Below are 18233 nucleotides of genomic sequence, written 5' to 3'. Positions count from 1 at the left end.
TTCTAAAGCAACTTGGGTATAATTCACCAAGTTGGCTCATTAATAAAGTAATTCTGCCAATGGAACATAATATTGTGTAAAACAAACTAAATTAAAAAAAGTTTGAAATGTTATGCTTTTTTAAATTGCCTAAAACTGCCGAATTACTGAAAAATATAATATTTTTTAAATTATTATGTATATTTAAGTTAACTGTTGTGATTTAATAATTCAAAGTTTAAAATCAAAAGGTCAAAACTAATGCCAATGCTGCTTTTATGAATCTAATACTCAAATAGCCTCTACCAATATTATATATCATCATTCATCATATTTACTTATTATAGCAAATTATTGTACAGATTATATTATGTTTTCAGTGTTTTCACATTTAAAAAAATGTTTACCTATTCATAATATACTTAAACAAACAAAGACAAACTCCATTTTTTAAATTTAAAAGTTTATAATAGGTTTTGAAATTTTAGTTTAAAATGTTGAAATCGCTTTATATTAATTTTAATATGTGTAAAGCAAATAAAAGTCATCTTGTTCATATTTAATTTCGTTCAAGTCAGTAAAAGTAAACTCTTATTTTTTCGTATAAATTATATTTAATTAGCTTTTTTGAAAATATTTCATGTGATTAATATTCAATAAAAAATAATAATTTGTTAATCAAATATTACATAGGGTCATAGTTTTTTCACTTTAAGTATGAGTAAATGTCTTAGATGTCTTGTTAATTCAAATAACACTGGTGTACACATTAAAGACGATTTATTGGTGCTGTAATTGAGCATTTGTTTGTACAAAACATTAATGTACATGTTTGCAATTCGCACAAAATAGATATGCTGACGTTTTAATTGAAAAACAAAAATGACTAGCAGATAAAGGAAATACAGTACATCCTGACAGTAGAGCCCTAATCAGGAACATTAATTTTTAGATTAAACAAATATTCGGTTCAATTTTCCGGAGATCTCTCTGTACCGATTCCGTTTTAATCTTCTTTGAGAGTTATCTATAGTAGAGTAGGCACGGACAGTGTGAGATAATTGAAATGAAGGTGCCGTTCAGAGTGAAATCTGCCGTGAATAGTAGAGATAGTTGGTTGTCTGTTAATAATTTGAAGCCATATATATGTAACGGTTTGTTACATGCATAAGCATCGATTGTGATAAAAGCGAATGCATATCGACTAAAATGCTCTGATAGTTCCAATAATGTAACATTTTACAAGCCATTGCTGCAATGGCTGATCACCTCAAGATTTCACTACATTATATAGCGTGTAAGTATAGTTAAATCAATTATATTTCTTGAATTTACATTTTTTTTTCTATATTTCTGTGATCAATTTTATTTTAAACGAAGACAATTCAAGTTAAATAATCGCGTTGTATACAGGAATAGAGCTGCCACGACAAATAAAAGCACTTATTATACTTACTAGGTACATTTCAATATTTTCTATTATATAAGTGCTGGGCAAATACTAAATAGTAAATTTACACACAATGAGGCAGTTTGCAAATAAAAGTATGTAAATATGCCATGATTATGCAATTAAATAACATTTCGCAAAACATGTATGTACATTTCAATTAGAAGGATGGCGTAAATTAACATACTAAAATATTGGTGGGTTTAATTAATTAATACAATTGAGTACATTTATTTGGTGTTAACGTTAAGTGTGTTAGGTAGTAAGACATATTTTTTATTTTTTACTTTTTCCTATCTATTTACGACAATTTTATAAATTTATAATTAATGCGGTTTACTTACAGTACCATTTATAGTAGGTATAGGTATACAGTTTTTTAATTATTTAACTTATGGGAACAATGTATGTTCAAATTACTTAATTGGGGACATTTGAACATTTCAAGTGTAGTATAACAAAATATTCATGAAACATATTTTTTATTTTTTTTATTTTAATATAAATTATATTTATGAGTACAATACATCGTAAAAAAATTACTATGTCTTATCATATATTTTTGCTGATAGTTTCAATAATTTTTATTTTTTTACAATGCATATTAAACTTTGGAGCGATTGACTAGTTTTAAATTTTGCTTTTTACTAAAAAGCTCTTCATAATTTTTATACAAATAGCTTCTTTATTTCACTCGATACAAAAAATATCAGATGTATTTCTAATATTTAAAGGATAAAACATAAAACACTTATAATTTATGTAAATAATATGCTAAATAAACAGAATATTTTTAAATACTCAAATTATTCTATTTTCTATTAATATTTTAAATCTTCTATTTGCGATGAATCGATATTGGAAACAATAAGAGTTTCTTAGTATCACCAAAACTAACATTTATATAATTTTGAAAATCATTGCTGTATATAATTATTTATATTATGAATGATAATATAAATAATTATAATAAACCTAATAAAAATAAAAATAAATATGATCCAGAAATATTGAGTAAGCAGTTAGACTTGACGCACAATGTATTTTTTTTATTAAACATATTATTTATCATTTACAGTTTACTATTCATCATCATTCTTTGTAAACATTTCATTGTTTAAGCAATGAATATCGTATTGGCTATCGTAGTATAATGAGCACATCTATCATTAATCATTATTTCATAATTTATATTTTGTATTTGTTGTAATTAATTAACAAGTTTTTTATTATAACTTCTGGAAGTTTTTATTTGTGGTTGTGATGGACGGAACAAGGAGTTGGGATGTTAAGGGGGCTTTAAGTTATCCGTTTTTTTTTTTTTTTTTTCAAGAATCTTATAATATAAATATTTTTTATATAAAAGTCATTAAAACATAGCTGTCTATAGATCAATAATATTTTGTCAATAACTGGTAGCATTAATAGTGTATTATAAAATAGTATAACGAGAACCATAATAATGATTTCATAAATTTTTATACGAAAATTTATATAAGAGGTCGTAGAAATACTATATGAGCATAGTTCCAAGAATATATATTATATACGTTTAGGCCAGAAAGTGCATGTTTTAGTACTAAAAACAGAGCGAGTAAGTAATTGATTCAAAAAAATTAACGCTGGTTTAAAGAAATATTACATGGCTGAGTAGATATTCGACTTACAAAAACAAACATTTTTACAATACCTTTTCTTTTTATCGTTAGAAACAAACTATGATTTTTTATAAATTAATATTCATTAAAAATATTAGAATGACCTCAATAGTTCAACATTCTTCACTGATTCAGCTCAAAATAATAATATTGCTTACAAAAACCCCTCCGTGTGTCATAGAGCTATTTAAAAAACCAAAGTTATTTCTATGGCATACTGCCTTATTGAAACATTGCTCTGAAATTGTCTGGAAATTGAATTAGATGTTCTCTCATTCTTTATTTATAATAAAAACAATTTTCTGGAAGAAATCAGAGATCTTACGGTCGGATGTTATGGAACAACTCCAAGAATCTATCGTTATTTTCCAAAGTATATGTTAAATTAGAATGATTTATAACTGAAGAATGGTAGACTAACTAAAATTGTTGTTTTATGATAATATTGATCAATATTATAGTTTTTAGAAAATTGTAATTCGACTTAAAACTTCTTTAATAGTTAACATTATAATAGAGATAAAGGATAAAAAATTATAAATTATACAATTATACATTATTATATAATTGATTAGGTAACGAAATATCTTTTGACCGCAAAAAGTGTTTTATTGTTTTTTAAACTATTGTTATATTTAAGCATCTATATTTCTTATGACTATGAGTAACACTTACACACAAGCAGTATGTTATATATTATTTAATCTAATATTTTTATATCTTAAACTCTATTGTAACGTACCGGTACCACACACACACATATTTTCAAATTGTTAATATTATAAATATATTATAAATCATGTACCTACCTATTACCAAACTTTTAAATATCTATCTATTATACATCAAAACATTTTAAAATATAATAAATACATAAAAAAAAAAAAATTTTGTATTAAATCGTAATTAAATAGTATGCCGATTTCATTAACTTCCATTTAATAATTAAAAGAATCAATTAAGTCTTAAGATTAACCATACAATTTATTGCTCCTATACAAATTATTTACATATAAGTAATTAGAATATGAGTTATATTTAGTCTTACTACCTATGCATGTTTCAATATTTTCACGAATCACGATTTAAAAATATCTAATCAATAAAAATATAACATCCTACACCCTATTATTTGGCTATTAAAATTGAACTTTTTATAAATAATATAATTTATTTATAATTTAATATGCGAATGGATTATTTGAATAACTAATACATTTTTTAAATTTAAAGCATAAAATGTTGTTATACTACAACCATAAAATATTAAAATATTCAAAAATTATTTACCTCAAACATTTTTTTATATTTTCGGAACACAATTATATGAATTATGAATTGGGTTAGTGTAATATTATGTTTATTGTATGGTTGAGCATCTATTGCCATGTGCATTGTCCATATTGTATATAATATATTTTAAATCTCCACCATACATCCAGTTTTTATACAAAAAATATTGAATAATATGTGATCTTGCAGGTACGAATAACCTGGAATATTGGAATAATAAAAAAAATAGGTTTAGAGAGGTCTGGTGATCTAAATGGGCTTGCACTTAGCGACTACCAGACGCCAGTTGGTACAGACCATAAATATGTCCAATAAAAGTACCACGTTAGTATGCTACCCTTGTTTTTCAGTATTAACCTTCCAAGAATTTGTTGTTTTTCTTTGTTTAGATTTGGCCATAATCGCCTTCCTCATCTTATACGCCTATATTGTTAATGTTCTAGATACTAATCTACTTATTACTCCCGTCATGATGGCCACTTCTTTTTTGATTGTCCTGCAATTGCATCCTACTTCCAACAGAAAATTGTATACCTATCAAATCGTTGGTTTTAATTATAGTATTATACTTAATCTAGAATTTAAATTGTTATACATGATGTTTGTTAATAATGTATGTTTTTTTTTACGATATCTTCAAACAATAAGTCATTACTCATATTAAAATACGCAATTAAGTGAGGAATGGACTGGGAAAAAATATAATAAATTGACCAAACAAAAGATATAAAATAATACTTGTGTATAATAATTATAGGTTAAATAACGAAATCTGCAGGATAAACAGGCTGTATGAAACAAAGGAGATCGTATTAGGGATGAACATCATTAATTAATTAACAAAATAAACTCAACGTGATGAGAAATCCTATAGAAATTGGTGGGTGAGAAATAATGTATAATTCATCAAAAAGTTTGAAATTTAGCAAAAAGCAGTTTCAACTGCTATTCCTAGAATAAATTGCAAACAGCTCCATCATGACAAAAAGCGCATCCAGATATAATAATTAATAGGAGCTTAAACCAAACAAAAATTATTATAATTTATCAACTAAGGGAATGGGAAGAGATATTCCTTAACTCCCAGTAGGCGTATAATGATTTATATTATTTCATTATTTATTTTATAATATATTTTCGATTTTAACAAAAACCACAAATTCATAAGAAGGTACCTTGGTTTTATAAAGCATGTATCATGCGACAGAAAGTCATATATATATTTATTTATTGAAGATTTTGGTAAATATGATTAATATGGTGCATATAATACCTAAATTGAATACGCTCTTAAAGTAGACATATACGATAAATAACAATAATATAATTATTAAGGTTATAATGTTCACAGTAATTTACTATATTTAGTATTATTTGATGTTTATAAAAATAAACAAAAGTTGATGGTATAAAACAATACCCATTTATAAATATATTATATGAATCATCAAATAATTTATATGGTGTTAACTTTTGTTTACATTTTTATATGATTTTAGTTTGTATAATTCACCTTTCTGCTGCATGTCTTCATCCATATTATATATTTTTTTTTATTAGTTAAGCATCAACTACATAGGTTATTAGCTTTGATAAAAGTATTACATTTTTACATTTTTACATTATTATATGTTATTGTACAATTCAATTTTTTTTAGATATAAAATTATGTTTTGGTAGTTAGAAAATGGACCAATGCTTCGTACAGGTTGTCAGGAATGTTGAAGTCTTTCCTAGCTTTATTAAAGTTTGGGTAGTGGACGCATACTATAACTACATATAATATGTATTTTAATATACATATTTAGTTTTATTTATCGTGGTAATATTCAATTTTCAATTCTTCTCACATTAATTAAAATTATTTTTCCCCACTGGTACTGATTAATTGTTTAACTTAGGTAAGTTCGATTTTCCCTTTCACGTGGGTGAAATTTTTGATAAAACACTATTCATTTTTACTACCCCTAAAGGTGATGGCAGGCATAATAATAATAATAATAATATACACAACATTATAAAATCAATACATTCATCTTTCCGCTTAGAAACTAAAAATATAGGTATGCATATATACATGTATGATATATATATATATATATATATATATATATATATATATATATATATATATATATGTATATATTGTCGCCAATTATTGGAAAACGAATTGAAATCTACTAAAGGGACCCAGTCTTTTTTTTTTATATACAACATAACTATTGTAGCTATAGTGCTGTGACTTACTAGTCGCTAGTCTACTAACCACAACTATACCCACGACATCATGAAGTACTATTATTGAATAGTTTCTTCAATCAAGCCAACCAAACCCTTTTATGTATCCATCCATTGTTCTTATTGTTAAAATATTAAATATATATATCATAAAGTAAAATAAAATAAAATTGACATCATTATTTTGTTAAGTGGTTTGAATAAAACACATAACATTGGTAACTAATATAACAAAATGTTGATAAAAACTTGAAGCGGAATCACAAACATTTTGTACAAAACGGTAAATATTAATGATACCCACCCACCAGCACATACAATTAAAACTAGTCTCATGTATATATGTATATATTTTTTTATTATACAAAAATAGTAATTTTATTTTACAGTAGGTACCAATTATTAATGCAACCTATAGCTATAAGTTCCACCTTTCAACAGTAAATATCTTACGTGTAAATATACCTTTGGCTATTGCATAATGCTAATTTATCACACATAATTAAAAACAACAAGTTACTTATTCAATTATGATTAATAAATACAAAAATATTATTATAACCCGACAAAATTAACCATCCACCTAACAAAGTAAGCGGAAATTGTCTGAAAAAATATGTTTGTGGCACCATTGCTGAAATCTTTACGAAACTCGATTAGAAATAATTATATTTTTCCATATAGGTACTTTTTAAAAATGTATATAATTTTAACCTAACCAAAAATGGAATTAATTGTTGGGTTCTTAATTGGTTATATTTCGAAGTCAGAAGTATTATCTTGGAAAAATCTTATATAGAATTTTATCATATCTTGAATAAGTTATGAAGAATATTTCTGAACAAACTATCTCAACTAGTATGTGAGCAGATGTCGGATGAACTTCACAGGAACAGCGTCATGTGATGAACAGAATACTACATGGATTAATAGAAAGAAATAGTTCATAAATCGTTAGACGGTTAATTATCGTTTATGGAAACTAATTACGATTTTAGGCGTATTGCGTCAAAAGTAGAAATAATTAACTCGGTGATATCACTTTTTTAAATTATTGGTAATAATAATATAGTACTAAACACATAAAACTGATAACAATAATAAATAAATAGGTAAATCAATTAAGCCAAATAAGAATTGTTTTATTGAAAAACACTTGTACACAACAGCTATTCAGTATTAGGACAAACATTACAGTCACATGACCATGTTTTCTTCAGTACCCACAAAAATAAGTTTCTATTCTTAAAGAATAACTCATGTTTATCGTGTAATTCGTAAGACACTCATGATTCAACATGTTACTGTTAATTTATAAAAATTCACTTATATTATATTATCTACAATGCAATATCCAAAATGAATGCTAAATTTCTGGATTATTTTCGAGTTGCAATTTTTATTAATGTACATGTCCAATACAATTGCAATATAAAACCGTAATTATTGTATTTTAATAAAATCTATTATATTGCGTGTGTTAGACATTAGTATAATAATCTAACATTGTATAGACTATCGCATTATAACAAGAGTTCAAGGGAATACCTTTGTTAATAAAAAGTTATTTAATAGGTTATCGGAAAACTTTGACCATCGCGGTTATAGGCTTGGTATCCTGAGCTTTCAAAATATTTTATTGAAAGCTCAAAAGTCCTGGATAGAGAAAAATAAATTTGTTTTTGTATACATGCAAATACCTAATTTGTTTAATAGCTTAAAGTTTTAAAATCCACCCAGTACACATATAAATTACTGTATGGTAACATCTTCTTTTGTTCATAAGCACTTATATTAGATTAGATTCCTTTAGTGGAAGTGCTGAAATTAACAATAGGGAACAACGGAAAAAAGTTTTAATTGATGACGAGACAAGTATTGATGAATTAGAATTATCAAACAAATAATACATAGGTTAGGTCTTTCATCTGTAGTCAATAGGTTAGCCTATTAACCTAGCTATTAATGGTTTTTAATGATTTAATGAGTTTTATTAAACAGTTAAAAAAATAAGCAACTTATATTTTATAATATGTATATTGAAAATAGAAATGAGTACCTGCCACATAAATCAAGTTCAAATTCAAAAAAGAGAGGTGCTCATAAGGGCGAAAAGGCAACGCCCAATAAAAATAGAATATCTAACCCACTACCCTCCGATTTAATATTATTACTTAGGTATATTAAACTTAGTATCAGGGTCTCGAATCAGATATTGTGTTCTTATTGGTACCGAACAGTGTTGCGATTTCCGATAATCGCTTTTATCAATACTGCCGCGGCTGTCGATCGTGAATCTGGACATTTTGGAGTGAAGAAAATTTTCTGAAAAGTCACTACTTTCTTTTTTCACATTCTAACGGTTTTATAACCATGCTTAAATAAGTAAATGTTTATTAACTGATATATTTACAACTGTTCACGACAGTTACAGGTATGACGTAATTTATTAATATATAAACTATATTTATAATTTATTCGCCCGAATCAATAGCTGAAATATTAAAAAATCGTTCTCAATCCATATAGCCAATATCATCCAATTCATTACAACCACCAATCTTCAAACCAAAATTTAGTTTACACTTAGATTTAGACGATTTAGTACACAAAATATGTAATTTATTATATTCTTTGTAAACCCGATGACCCATGTTGCTAAGAGTAAAAAAAAATATTTATTTTATACGTCTTACAGAATTATTGTAAATGGGATATTATCATTGCACAATTTAATCTATGGTGCCTATACGGCATACGCTATCCAGATCATTGAGTGGAATAAAATTATAAACAACTCTCCATGGCATAAGAAATTTAAACTTTCAGTGAAAGTTATAGGTATTTAGGTACCTACGATGATATATAAATTTTAGACGCATTTAAAAATTTTTACTAACAAATAAATATACTATTTTGGCAATTTCGTTACAAAGATTCAAATGAAGCTAAAATTCATAAATTCGTAGAAATTTCGAATGCATTTAAAATTTCATTATTAATATTAATATCAGTATTAAACAAAGTTAATTTAATTAGGTATATTATTAGATTCTAAGTGGAAGATGAATATTGTATTGATTTTACAATGATAAGTTTTTCTATGTCTGCGTGTATACCAGAAAAGAAGTTGAAAAAGTTCTTTGATTTTCAACTTTAATAAGGGTGGCGTATCTATTTATTAAAAAATAAGATGTAGATATTTCTTTTGAGAGGAACAAATTAAAAATTACCAGAATTTTCTCTAATAATCTGGAAAAACAAAAAATAAGTGAAGAAAAAAATGACAATCCTAACTCATACCAGTTTTTGATGTAATCGATTTTGTTTTGTTTTGTTTTTTTTTGTTAAGTTCAAATATAAATAAACGTAAGTTCTTAAAATCTTCATCTAACGTTAATATTATTACCTAGTTAGTTTTTCTATACACGATAACCTTTTTGGTATATTTTGGTGTACTGTGAATAATTTATAAACATATGGTATTTTGCTCTGTCAAAAAATGTAATACCGAGTTCCTCATAAGTTGTTTTTATATACCAATATAAAAATATCTAGTCATATTTTTTTTCGGCTTATTTTATCTTATATTACCTACATATACTTCATACTTTCGAAATTTTACCGAGAACACATTATAAGTAATGCAGCGTTTTTTAAACTGTGTTCCGTGTAGATCACTTCAGGATTCCGCGAAGCTCAAGTGATTTTTTTTAAATGTTCAAGAAAATTACTTTAAAATATCCATTATGGAAAACAATACTTGTATATTAAATAATAATGTGAAAGCCATATGGATTAATCTATCAGCTAACTCTATATATTCAATTATCTATACTTCTACGTAATATTATAATTTATTTGCAAATAATCCTAAAAAAACTAAAAGCTAAAAAGAAGTAGGGGTTCCACGACAAAAGTGGACATCAAAAAGGGTTCCACGGATAACAAAGTTTAAGAAACGCTGAAGTAATGAATTAAATATTTTACCTCGGGAGAGGTATTCATTTCAGAATATAATAATCATGCGAATATCAGAATTTGTAATACTCCTCGTAATATATTATGACAAAAGAAATACGATATCATAATATACTTCATAAAATCGTGTGTAATGTGAAAACCATATTTGTCAATACATATTATAGATAGGTTATGTTGTACAAAGTTAACCAAGGATGGCTGGTTGAATAATTGACACACGAACATGTATTCGAAGTTATTGTGAAAAACTGTCAGGATATTTAGAGTGATGGGCCAACGGAGCGATAATAAATATTATATATATAATCATGAGTTATTCCAAACGAATTCCATGGGAAATAACCGGCATGGCGGTGCATTAATTCATTTTTATAGTACAATATTGTGTGTGAACAAAAGTCAAAAAATAATAATAATCACATAACTGTCTACGCATTCTGGAATCAAGAATATTTTTACTTAGCAATAATGGTGTAAAATCTATAACACCTACTTATATTATATGGGCTTATCTTAATTATATGAAAATATAATTCTATATGATGTGTAATCATCAATGAAGTACAATTAGATAGTGTGTTACTCGTGTCTTAAATATAGTCAAAACGAATTAAATTGTGTTAAATAATAATATTATTAATATGTAAGTTAGATCCAATGAAGTAACAGTCATATTATAAATAACTTAAAACATCCCATATAGGTATATAAAGTATTACCAACACATATAATATAAATTATTCAAAACTACCTATAATTATATAAAAAAAAGTTTAATCATTTTATGTAGAACATTACTAATTTGTAACTAATTAAAAATACTGTTTTAAATAGTTTTTATTTTACTGTTTCGTTTCTTTTAATAGGTCGATTAACTAATAATTTTGTTTATTGATTAGAAAAATGTATATGTAAATGTAAATGTACATTTTAAAAGTCGAGAAAGCAGTAAGCGAAATTGAAACATTACATTCTCAAATAGTTCCTAATTATTTTAAATAAAAATAAAAATAAATAAATCAATATTTTATTAAGTAATATTATTATTTATCTTAGTTTAAACTGTGATTAATTTATAATAATATTTAATTATAATATGCTATTTTTAACGCCCGTTATTAATAAAAATATATATATTATTTTTTTTTTTTTTTTTTTTTTTCCTTTTGTATCAAGAGCCAGAGAAGGAACCGCGTTAGCATTACTTCTCCTCTGACTCCCATCGTTTATTGATAACAATAACAACGACAATTATTAGTGGTGGGACAATCCCCCACTCGCTAATATTACAACAATCTTTTTACATCAACAATATTTACAACAACAATTTTTACAACAACAATTTTTACAATAACAATTTTTACAACAACAATTTTAACAACAACAATTTTTATAACAACATTTTTGCAACAACATTTCTTATCGTCGCACCTCCACAGCCTGGCGGACTCGCTCCTCTTCTTCTTTGCGTGAGAAGATGCGTTCGACCATTCCATAGAACAGCCGAAAGGACTCCTCCGCGTACCTTAGTATATTCAACTTTTCATCTGGGTCTGCTGGAAGCTGGTCAAATGGCGGCCCGCAAATTATATCCTGTATGTCGGCTGTACGCAGTCTGTGCCCCAGGTGAATGGACAAAGGATCACGGAGGACGTTCCAGTAGTAGCACTCAAGCAGAGTATGTTCCACCGTGTCCTCTCCGCCCCTGCACTGTAGGCACATCGGACTGGCGGCCCTGGCTCTCCTGTAGAGATATGACTGGAAACAGCCGTGTCCCGTTAGTGCCTGTGACATGTGGAACGTCAATGGCACTAGTGGGACCGTTCTTTCCAGCCAACGTCTGATGGATGGGATGCAGGATCGGGTCCAAGACGCTTTACTGGTTGCTTCCCATCTCCGTTGCCACTCCTCTACGGTGTGGGATCTTTCCTCTCTTTTTACGGACTGCTTTGATGGCCGCGAGTCGCCAGGTGTAATGTCAGCAAGGAGTCGGGACCGGATCCTGGCCCGTTCCAGGCCGAGTAGGTCCGCAGGAACCGTGGAGGCCAGGACCAAGGAGGCCTCGTCGGAGACGGTGCGGTATGCGCGAATGGTTCTTAGCGCCGATGATCTCTGTGGACGAATCAGGTTTGTTTTGGTCCTGGCTACCGCGGCCACCCTGCTAATCCAGACAGGGGCGGCATAGAGCAACTGACTGTCGACCACAGAGCTGAGCAGCTTTCTCTTCCATTGGCATGGGCCACCGATATTGGGCATGAGCCTCGCCAGCGCAGCTGCCGTGCGTGCGGCTTTTTTGGCCACGACGTCCACGTGAGCCGCAAAGGTGAGCCTCTTATCCAGAATCACCCCAAGGTATCTGATCCTGTCGAACAGGACTATCGGGTGTCCTCCGATTGATAGCCTCGGAGGGTTGTACGCGCGTCTCCTGGACAGGATGACGGCTTCCGTTTTTTGGTGGGCCAACTCCAGGCCGTGGTTCGTCATCCAATCGTCAATTCTCTGCAGGGTGGGGTTGACAAGATCCTCTAGCAACTGGCCCGTATAAGCCGTTCCTACGACGGCCAGATCGTCGGCGAAGCCTATGAGCTGTACCCCGGGAGGCACGTCCATTTTCAGTAGAGCGTCATATGCGACATTCCACAGAGCCGGTCCAAGAACAGATCCCTGTGGAACCCCGCACGTGACTGGCCTGGAGATCCTCTCTGCTCCGGTTAACAACATCCTGTCGGAGAGCCATGACCTGAACATCTCCACCAGGTATTCAGGCGTTTGAATGCCTCTAAGAGCAGCGTCGATTACTGGCCACCTCAAGGAGTTAAAGGCATTCTTAACATCAAGAGTCACCAGAATGCACAAACTCTTTTTGACCGGGGTGGCGGCTGCCTGAGCAGCGAGGCTCAGGACATTGGCAACTGCTGACTCGGTGCTGATGCCCTTGCGGAATCCGAACTGGTTGGGCGCTCTCCTGCTGCCTCCATGCTCGTCGAGGTGCTTCTCCAGGCGTTGGAGCAACAGCCGCTCGAGGAGCTTGCCCGTCGTATCCAACATACAGATTGGCCTATATATATTATATTCACTGACCAAATCGAACGAGTTCAAAAATATATAAACATTTATAATTATTTACCGTTTTGGATGGCAGAGGCATAAAATAACAAAATGTCATCATAATTAACCACTCATACATGAAAAACGTAATATATAATATATTACTATTAAACTGTATGTGTTGTATCATCAATCTCCAAAAAATATAAATGAATTAAGCATATATTCTGCGTCTTTAGAAAAAAAGTTATTAAATATTGGTAAAATATTTACTATTAGGTGGATCGCATCTAGCGAGAAGACTTTGAAGGCTGTTTTTAATAATTACACTTCAATATATAACCATTTTTTCAATGCATCTAATGATAGTTTAAGAGAGTCCAAAGAAAAAGTTAAATATACTGGACTGAAGAACATTTTGGCATCACTGGAGTTCGTTAATAATTTAGGTACCTACACATTTGGTGAAATACTTAATCTTTATTTTATAGTTATTTATTTAATTTAGGTATTTTGTTATTTTTTTTTTTTTAGGGATAATGTATGGTGCTTTATCGGAACTGGCAGACTTATATTTACAACTTAAAAATAGGAATATATCTCTTTCAGTAGCAAATAATTATATTGAACGTGCAATTCGTGTGTTTGATTCCATGTCTGAACAATATGGACCAAAAACAGAAGAAGTGGTTGATGCATGTTCGAAATTAATGTTTAAAGATGTTCCGTTGACAAATAATCGTAGTGTTCCAAAAATTAATTCAGGACAGTTTTTCAAAAGTCTAGCCAACAACATGCGTTCTAGGCTATTTAATTTTCAAGCATCACATTCAACAAAAGCAGGTAACATATTCAAAGAAAAATATGATGAGCTCCTTAAAGACTTGGATGTACTGAATGTACAAAATTGGCAGCCGGATACATATGATATTCAATATGGTGACAAGAATGTAAGAAGGTTGGCTAGAAAATTCCAAGTAAATGAAACATATACCGACAGAGGTTTTCGAGAGTTTAAGGATACAAAAAAATTGTCACTAATTGACTCATTAAGACCATTAATAGTTGCAATTAATACAATAGCAATTTAATCGTCTGAATGCGAAAGAAGTTTTAGTACCGCATGAATAATACGGTCACTTTGAAAAGAAATGCATTATTAACGCCTAATCATATTTCATCATTGTTATTAATACAATGTGAAGGTCCAGTAGGTCTACCCACCAATAGTTTTATACCAAGTAGTTATGTAAAATCTTGGATTATCAAAGGTAACAGAGACGCTGAGGAAAACCACTGTCCAAAAAGTACCAAATTGGAAGATAATAACCATACCTATGATAAATTGTATGATAAATAAATAGTTTTTTTTTTGTATTTTTTCAATTGTTTTTGAGTTTGTTATATTTTATTTTATAAGTTAAAAATATAATATACAATATAATATTTGTAGGCTAATAACCTAAGCTGTTGAAGCCTTTTCATTAATTTAAAAAAAAAAAAAATAATAATATTTACAGAATTTTTTTTTTAATTTGATTATTCATAAATATTTCCTATATGATTTAAAGAGGTGTATTAGGGGGTGTGGGGGCGTAACCCCCACGGCTTTGTAACGTTTAACAAGTGATGGGAACGCTCTTTTTTTAAAAGTTAACAGAGTCCCCCTTACTTTAATTTTGTCAAGTCGAGTACTGAATATATTATATAATACTAGCTGGACCTATGCACTTCATAGCCCAAAAAAAATCTTACCTCTATATGTCTCAAACTGTGTGTTAAATTCGTTTTCTATGATTATGCTAGCAGTATATTTTTATACATATAGATAGATAACGGTTAAAATATACTAAATAATAATCTTACAACGATATTCAATTTAGTTTATCATTATGTAATTGTATTCGTTTTATCGAGAAAAGTCTGACAATTCAATTGGATGATATTTGAGTCAATCACTTCTTAATTTAGCTTATCTTCTGCCCATAGATCTAATAGGTCTAGCTCTGTACCAAATTTCGTCACAATCGGTCCAGCAATTAGAATGGGAATGCATAAAGGACAAACAGACAGAAATCCATTCCTATATACATACGGTGTTTGGCAAACGGTGTTTTGTCATAAAATTATTTTTTATACATATATTGGTAGTCAAATAAAGAAACTAAATTATTAAAATTGTGTGTTTATGTGTTTTATTGATATATGACTGAAAGAGGAAGGAGCACTTGGAACAATAACAAAAAAACAAATATTCATTTTTTTGAATTCATTGTTCTTTTATCAGCTTGACTAATAAATTTCAAATTACATCTATATCACACATTACGAAAATAATAAAAAAAAAACACTATCAGAGACTTAGTGCAATGGAGTATAAGATATTTTAAGTGATTCCATCTTTAAGATAACACACACGAAAATTCATGTTATTGGATTTGATTTGTTCGTCTATTCTTGGCCCTCTTAATTTCTCATGTTTGTAGCTACATTTGTTCTACGACAAAAATAAGCACTCTGGAGTCTTTCTGGCATTTTTAATGACACAAACAAATAAAATATATTTAAATTAAAAAAAATAATAATAATAAATAATAATTATTATAATAACTTTAAAACCCATAGCAACCACTAATAAATAAAAATGTCCATCATAAATCCAACTGACTCCGTGCACTTTGCCCATAAAATATGACTACTCTTTAAAAAAATTGTGATTGTTCATATCTTTTTGGATGTAACTGATAGTAGTAAATGAAATTCAGTCACTCTGGTAGGAAATCCGTAGATTAGCGGCTATTAGAGTATTAGTACAACTCAGTCTACTTTAAAATACTATCAATAGCAAATATTTTGAACTAACGGAAACCGATAATTATTATTATAATAACTTTAAAACTCATAGCAAACATGTATAAGCAAAAATTTCTACCGTAAATCTCAAAATTCCTGTTTGAGCACCTCCCGGGAATGATCAATTCCCTTTTTACATTAGCAAAACGTATTCTCATTTCTACCAAATATACACAGAAAATTTGATGAAAATCGGTCAGGGATCTATTTCGAAGGAATTCAATAACTAACACTGTGACACTTATATATTAGATTATTTATCGCATCCATAGGTACATAGAGGATATCCATTTAATGGACTTCTACCATAACGAGTAACTGCGTGAGATGTTTAAATGTTTCTAGATTTATATAATGGACAAAAATTGTATCCGTTTCGTGAAATGAAAACCATTATTTTAAATTGAGTATATTATTTTTAAACTTGAAATAAAACTTTAGTTCATGGGTATATTTATTGTTTGGATATCAATATAGGGTACCTGCATAAATACCATTAAAACATGTGTATATTATGCCCGTAAATAGGCAATTGTGTAAATTATTTTAATATTATTTAATATTTATACCTTAGTCTTAGTATATTAATTTAATATTTTGATATAATTATTCAATTCTATAAAATATTTTCGGACGACCATTGCAAGGAAAGTAACGTAGGTAGGTTACGTAGTGTAAATAAAAAATTAAGAAATACATTCTTGATAAATAAATAATTGTTTCCATTTCGTGAAAAGTTCGATTCTCCGTGATATTAAATGAATGTGATATGAATCATAATAATCTACTAAAATTTATTGGAAAATCGTGATGATTATATTTCAACGATTATCAGTCAACACCTATATAATGGTATATAGACTCCTTTTTTTTTTTTTTGTAAATTGAAATTTGAATCAAAGTAAGTTGATACAAAAAAATAACGATTGGCGAAATTAATCAGTAAACTGGTATACAAATGTCAAGTTATAATAATCAAACGTTCTAAAGCTTCTATATAATATTTTTCAAATAGTCCTTATTGATTCATTTTCATTCACTCATCATCTATCATTTGACATTTAACAATAATTAAAAACTTAACGTAAAATTATGAATATCTTCCTTCGTAATGTTCATATGTAATTTTAGTCACCTATATTCTATTATGTTTGAATGTTTTTGAAATATTATATTTTTAATGTATTTGAGTTATGAATTAGTACTCTCTGTTAGTTTTAAATGACACGCTCCATAAATATGTATATTTCTGCACTGTACAGATGTAATGAGACGATATTAAGGACAATAAATTATATCTAAACCGTATCGAAAACGACCTATTTTTTTTAATCAATAATCTCTTCATTTGAAAATAGAAACCCCGACAATCTTCAAAAAAGTGTTTGAAACGGAAATAGTGCAAAGCGACATTCTATAAGTAAATTTAAAAAAACATTCAATAAGAGTCAACAGAAGTTTTTAAAAGTTTGATAAATGGAAAGGATGGTTCTTATCAGCTGCCAGTAAAGTAACGTTTTTATTTATTTTAAATATTAAAATTTTACTTATTATAGTATACTGAGAAGTGTGTATAAATTGTTAATATTCTTCTAATGAATAAAGTAAACCTAACTTTAGATAGAACTAAAGGTATCTTAATATTATTTTTGTCAAAAAATAAATAAATATTTTTTTAACAATACATTTGAAAATGTTACCAACTCAATAATCTAACAACACCGCTGCAA

General features: G+C 28.7%; 1 pseudogene; it reads left to right on the top strand.

Moving 5' to 3' along the window:
* The first annotated feature begins 14183 nt into the window (after positions 1 to 14183).
* Positions 14184 to 15010, top strand: LOC149055148 (E3 SUMO-protein ligase KIAA1586-like; annotated as a pseudogene).
* The last annotated feature ends 3223 nt before the right edge of the window (positions 15011 to 18233 follow it).

This window comes from Diuraphis noxia, unplaced genomic scaffold, assembly GCF_037042655.1.
Source record: "Diuraphis noxia isolate RWA-SAM2 unplaced genomic scaffold, SU_Dnox_SAM2 contig0005, whole genome shotgun sequence".
Lineage (NCBI taxonomy): Eukaryota > Metazoa > Arthropoda > Insecta > Hemiptera > Aphididae > Diuraphis > Diuraphis noxia.
Note: the sequence above shows the minus strand (reverse complement) of the source record. Positions and strands in the feature narration are given on the sequence as shown.